Here is a 7,077-nt window from a genome sequence, read left to right as displayed (position 1 = left end):
TTGAGTGGCTTATTGTTGAGGTGGGGGTGGGGCACAGATATGAAGACATGAAAGTTGAAAAAAGCCACTTCAAAGAAATAACTGAAAGCTGGCGGGACACAAACAGGTCACCAGAACAAAGGGAGTCCCAATAAGGCCTCAAGCACATGGTCTTCACATATCAGAGGGGGGCTCTGGCCTATTGGAAGGGCAGATATTTAGTAAGGGATGTTAGAACTGGAACACAAGACAGTTCTGCATCCCGTGTCCTACTACACCCTGTAGGTTGTGAGAGGGAAACTCTGTGGCTCAGGGACAAGTGAGAGAGCACCATTGTGTACTTGGCAGAGATAAGGAGACAGGGAGGACAGCCTAAAAAGCACACCGTCAGTGCAGAAATGTATACTTTAAAACATAAAAACAGAGGTTGTTTTTTTAAAGGAGGGTATCACAAAGCCAGCTGACAAGAAACAGCTGAGAAGAATACATACAGCCTGCTAGGCACTTTGGAAAGGGAGAAGGGAGGACCAGGAAGTCAAGGTTACCCTTGGCTACAAAGTAAGTTCTAGGCCAGACTGAGTTACATGAGAGCCTGGCTCAGAAGAAAAACAAAAGCCGCCAAATCTAAAATTCTACAGTTATATAGAAAGTACAGAGAAATTCTGTAAATAAATAAATAAAACAGAAAAGGCAATGAAAATACTACACTGAAAAACTCACCGAAGAATCTGATATATCATCTATGAAAACTTATTTTTAGACATGATAGTAACCGAAAGCATACAAGCTAAAATAGCAATCAGAGGACTGGGCTGTGGTGGCACATCCCTGTAATCCCAGCACGTGGGGGGTGGGGGGGATGGAGCAGAAAGATCAGGGATTCAGAAACATCCTTGGCTACATCATAAGCTCCAGAGTAGCTTGGAAAAAAATTAGCAATGAGATACCACCTCACAAACATTGGAAGCTTTCACACTACCAAGGATTGTCAAGAATTTAGAAAAAAAAATGGGTACTGCCAATACTGTACTTCTGAACCAGATGTGGAGCACCCTGGAGGCAGAGGGAAGGGGATGTCTATAAGTCTGAGGCCAGCCGAGTCTACAGAGCAAGTTCCAGGACACCCAGAGCTACACAGAGAAACCCTGTCTCGAAAACAAAAGAGACAATTGTGACTTGTCCCAGTGTGAGTGATGTTACATAGGATATTTTTTAGATTTCATTCACTAGTGTGTTTCCAAGCCTGAGAATGCCTGCTGACACACGTGCTTTTTAAAAGACTTTGTTTGAACCAAATGACTTCAATTCTGTGGTTTTGTAAAAAGCAAATAGGAGGAGAGATGAAGTAAGACGGTAAGTAGAATACTAAGGTGATAAATTCTAAGTGCACACACTTCACATTTCAGACTCACAAATGTTATGCAGGTTGTGTCAACTGAGAATATCAAGGCTGTGACTTTTCCAGACAGTGTCCTATTGTGTGGCCCAGACTGACCTTAAACAATACTCCTTTCTTAGGCCTGCAAGTGCTTTTGCAAGAGTGTACCACATCCCCACCTTCACTACACTCTTGCTAGCACACCAAGCATATCTCTTAATATTCCTGTTAGTGAGATGATAACTCAGCTTAAAATGATCCCAGTTCCTTGCAGGGCAGTGGTAGTGCAGGTGGATCACTATGAGTTCGAGGCTAGCCTGGTCTACAGAGCAAGGAAAAAAAATGTCTCAAAAGAACAAATAAACAAATCAAAGATCCTTATTCCTAACAGGTTTTCCAAGTTTTTCAGGAGAAAATGCCCTGCAAAATATTCTATAGAAGCCACAAAAGTCTGTTTCTTAGAATGTCAACTTTCATTAATGTAAGACTTGGTGGAAACTACCTCTTACATAAATATAATTACTCAAGAAATATATTATTCGATTAATAGTCTCATGTAGTTATAAAACAAACATTGTAAAAGCATGGTATATTCAATTAATAAAATAAGAGAATAGAAAACCATAAAAACATTACCCTAAAAATTGTTATGAATTAAAAATGCAAATATCAATTTTGATTTGCTTTAGGGCCCCATCAATCCTTACAATAAATGAAACGTGACAATTGTGTCGGCTATTTGATTTAAGAATATACTTGAAAGCAATACTAGGAGTGAACATTGTTTCATTTTATATTAACTGTTTAAGTAATGGCAGATTTTAACCCTTCTTTAAAAGGTTTCCCTCTTCCACATTTTAAGCTTCTCATTGAGTAATTTAAATTATCTTAGGAGTAAGCACTTTTTCTCCCAGCTTTCTATAATGAAAAAACAAAAGCCAAAAAAACCAAGCCTGAGAGCAACAGTTTAAGAGCCCATTCTTGGTGTTTGGGTGGTGAGTCTTTAAGAGCTGATATAGCTCTCCAGCCCAATGCCTCTTTTTTTTTTTTTTCCAAAAAAAATCTTTATGTTCCTTTATTGGAGCAAGATTCCTGGCGTATACAGTGATGTATTTACTAAACAGAGTCCTGGGCAGAAATTACACACTATCCATCTAGACAGATTTTGGTTACGCTTTGCCTATTGATGGAGTAGTTCCATTTATAAAGTTTTATACATCAGAAAGCTTTGAATTTGACCACGCTGTCCATTAATCATCTCTGAAAAAGTGGCATTGAATTTTAGCTCTATTTTACAGCATTAAAAAGCTTACTCATCAGGTAGCTTCCCCAACATTATCCTCTGCCCGATGGCGCTGAGCAGACAGCTCTTCATCCACCTACGTCAGTCTCACATCTGAGAGCTTCTGCTACATACCTGTGACAGACACTACCAACCACCTCACTGACTGCTGACCCTGACAGTTCACACTGCCAATGAGGACACACCAGCGGCTGTCCCTCATAGATGGCACAGAGCAACAGGTCAGTAACGGTGGGAGCAGGTAGGTGCTGCCGTGAGGTCCGGGTAAAGGCCCACTTTAAAAAGAAAATGCCAAATTGAGATAAAAATCAAGGGTACAAGTCCACAGCAGCAAGCTGTGCCCACAACTCAGTACGGAGACGTTAAGACATGATTCAAATCCCTTTCTCAATCTGCACAGCCCTGAGGTCATCCTGCAAAGTGCGTATCAAAAAATACGAAGTTGGGGAGACAAAGTTTGACGTGATGTCATTATGCAGTGAAACTTGGAAGGTCTGTTGAGCATCTGTTCTGACAGAAAAGCATCAGGTCCTTTATGTACACACTGATTTCATTGTAACAAAGCAACTTGTACACTTCAACATTTAAAATGAGCATCTTTTTCCTTCCAGTGAAAAACAAAAAAAAAAAAAAAAAAGAAAAGAAAAAAAGAAAAAAATTAAAGTTACAACAGAATGTCAACTCCAAATAAAACTGTACAGGTTCTGCTGATTCTCCCATTGAGTGTCAGGCCAATGCCTCTTTTTAAAATAAGTTTCTATGATGATTGCTTCAAGCTAACAAGAGTGGTCTTTCTCAAATTCCCCTTGGGATTTCCTTCCAGAAACAGAGAGAGATGCACTCACTGGGCAGCAGTCGCCATGAGGCTGTGCTAGATTTCCTCTTACGTGTGAACTTCGATAGGGAAATACACTCACACAAGCACTAAAAGACACTCACAAAACACTCACACACACATATACCCACACTTACATACACACATATTCACATACACACACCCATGTATATACACTCACAAACATATTCACAAATACACACACCCTCCTTTTTATTTTATTTATTTTTATTAGATATTTTCTTTATATACATTTCAAATGCTATCCCGAAAGTTCCCTATACCCTCCCTCCGCCCTCCTACCCTACCCACCCACTCCCGCTTCTTGGCCCTGGCATTCCCCTGTACTGGGGCATATAAAGTTTGCAATACCAAGGGGCCTCTCTTTCCAATAATGGCCAACTAGGCCATCTTCTGCTACATATGCAGCTAGAGATACGAGCTCTGGGGGTACTGGTTAGTTCATATTATTGTTCCACCTATAGGGTTGCAGACCCCTTCAGCTCCTTGGGTGCTTTCTCTAGCTTCTCCATTGGGGGCCCTGTGTTCCATCTTATAGATGACTGTGAGCATCCACTTCTGTATTTGCTAGGCACTGGCATAGCCTCATACGAGACAGCTATAACAGGGTCCCTTCAGCAAAATCTTTCTGGCATATGCAATAGTGTCTGGGTTTGGTGGCTGATTATGGGATGGATCCCCAGGTGGGGTAGTCTCTGGATGGTCCATCCTTTCGTCTTAGCTCCAAACTTTGTCTCTGTAACTCCTTTCATGGGTATTTGTTCCCTATTGTAAGGAGGAATGAAGTATCCACCTATTGATCTTCCCTCTTCTTGATTTTCTTGATACACACACTCTCATACATGCACTCACTCACAAAGCACATACTCACATGTACATACCCACTCACATACATACATATTCATTTACACTCATGTACACACTCACATACACACATACACACACTCTCAAATATGCACTCATTCACATACACACACATACACCCACACTCACATATATTCACTTACACTCATGTACACACTCACATACACACATATTCACATATACACACATTCTCACACATACACTCAGAGACACTCACACAACATTCACATACACACACATTCACAAATACCCACAGTCACACTCTCACACACACACAAACTCATATACTCACACATACATATTCACATATACACACTCACACACAATCAGATGTTACCTTCAGTTTAGACACAAGCACCATCCTTGCACTCACAGCATGCTATTTTTATACACAGCCTACAGAACACACATAATAACCTCCTCCTCCTCCCCCTCCTCCTCCCCCTCCTCCTCCCCCTCTTCCTCTCCCCCCTCCTCTTCCTCCTCCTCCTCTTCCTTTTCCTCCTTCTCCTCCTTCTCCTTTGTAAGGGATGAAACATTGAAAAGAATAAGCAAGTAGATAAACCAATTTAAGAAATTGCAGGTGAAGTTTGAAGTTGTTTAGGGATGCAAGATATTCAAACTATTAGATCCTCAAACTGGAAAACTGATTCTTGTGTGAGAGTCATGGCACTTGGCACTGATGCCATATTCTTTATGGATACTTGACAGTTCTGTATCCACATCAACATTCACATTCTCTCAGTCTTTAAGAAAGAAGTAATCTTTATCTTGAAAAGTAATTGAATTTCTACAGAGATGGAAATAGAGAGGAGCCTGAAGAAAAGAAGGTCCAGCGACAGGCCCAAAGTGGGGTCCAGCTCAAGGGGAGCTCACAAAAAAGGAACCTATCATGATTGCCCTCCAGAAGACCCAACAAACAGCTGAAAGAGTCAGATGCAGATATTTGCACCCAACCAATGGACAGAAGCAGCTGACCCCTGTTGTTGAATTAGGGAAGGCTGAAAGAAGCTAAGGAGAAAGGTGATCCTGTAGGAGGACCAACAGTCTCAATTAATCAGGACTCCTGAGATCTCTCAACACTGGATCACCAAACAGACAGCAAACACCAGCTGATATGAGGCCCCCAACACACATACAGTAGAGGACTTCCGGGTCTGTGTTCATTCAGAGATGATGCACCTAACTCTCAAGAGACTGGAGGCCCCAGGGAGTTTAGAGGTCAGGTGGGGTGGGGGTGGAGGCAGGGGAGGGGGAGGAGGTGTGGGATGTGGAGCAGTCAGAGGGTGGATGGGGGAGGTGGGTAATGGAATATAGTGTAAAAAATAAATTAATTTAAGAAAAGTAATTGAATTTAAGGAAAGTTTTTTTTATAAATTATATTTTCATAGAGCATAATTGAAACAAACTATTTTCTCAGCATCTAAAGGAGTCTTGTAAAGAATGTAATCATAGTAAATACAGTCATCTCTCAGCATCCATGGACCCTTGGGGATATCAAAATCTCTGAATGCCCAAGTCCCTTATATAAAGTGACATAGTGTTCACATATAACCTGTGCAGTTCTCCCACACGTTCACAATCAACTCTAGATTGGATCACCTACTACCCAAAATAAATGTTATGGAAACCGGTGTTATGTTGTACAGTTTAAGGAATAATGGAAAGAGATGACATTCCTTCATGTTCGATACAAATACAATCTTGCCTCCAATATTTTGACTACCTGATGGTTGAAGCCACAGTTGCAGAGCCCTCAGACACAAAGGGCTAGCCCTGTGTATGTGGTGAGGTCTGCTTGGCACTCCATACACAGCCATCTCAAAATATCTTCCTATGCATTCACTTGTTTAGTATCTGCTTCCCACACGAGATGAAAGATCAGAAACCTTGGAACAATCTTGGGGTTTATTTTTTTTTCTGTTTTATACTATGTACCCAGAACATAATAAGGGTTAACAAATGCCAGCTGGGCAAGGTTGTGCGCACCTGTCATCTCAGCACTCCAGAGGCTGGAGAAGAGTATCTGCAGAGTAACACTGTTCCGACTTGGCTCCTGATGCAGACAAAGACATTTGTTAAGCACCACCAACAAGCCACACAATTTTCTCTTTCTGCTTCCTCTAGAAGAGCATTACTGTTCACCACAAAGCTCCCTTCCCCAGCTCTCAACCCCATTACCTTCTGGAAAAGAAGCTGTAGTTCCCTAATGAATTGCCTCAAAGGTAATGGCTGCAGTTTGTTTACGTCATCAAGGTTGTTCCTTGGAGGCCTCACGGTACTTCCTGGAAACACATCCAAGACCTTTGCAAGAGGTGAGTTCAGGTTAGCTGATGACTTCTGGAAATTTTACAAGTCAGTTTATGTTGAATCCTGGAGTCAATTTCGACTCTTGACACAGACTGAGTTTGCAACAGGAGCATCCGCAGATGCACAGAAGTGCTGAGCTGAGCTTGTGCTTCTCAAAAGAGAAGCCAGGCAGCAGCATCCTGAGATGCTCTGGAAAGAGAATTCGATTGTTTTGACCCCCGCATTTCATCCCCTCACTGCACAGCGATTCGCAGAAGCAGGAGCGGTTCTGACACGTGGTGATTAAGAGGACAATGGTTCTTATTTATATCTAACCTGTCCATAAGCACCAAACTTTCCTTCTGACATTAAGGATTCCCATGCTTTAGTCTTGGACCTCTGGGTGTC

Source organism: Mus musculus, chromosome 1 (assembly GCF_000001635.26).
Source record: "Mus musculus strain C57BL/6J chromosome 1, GRCm38.p6 C57BL/6J".
In the NCBI taxonomy this organism is placed as follows: Eukaryota; Metazoa; Chordata; class Mammalia; order Rodentia; family Muridae; genus Mus; species Mus musculus.
This window is presented reverse-complemented; position numbering follows the sequence as displayed.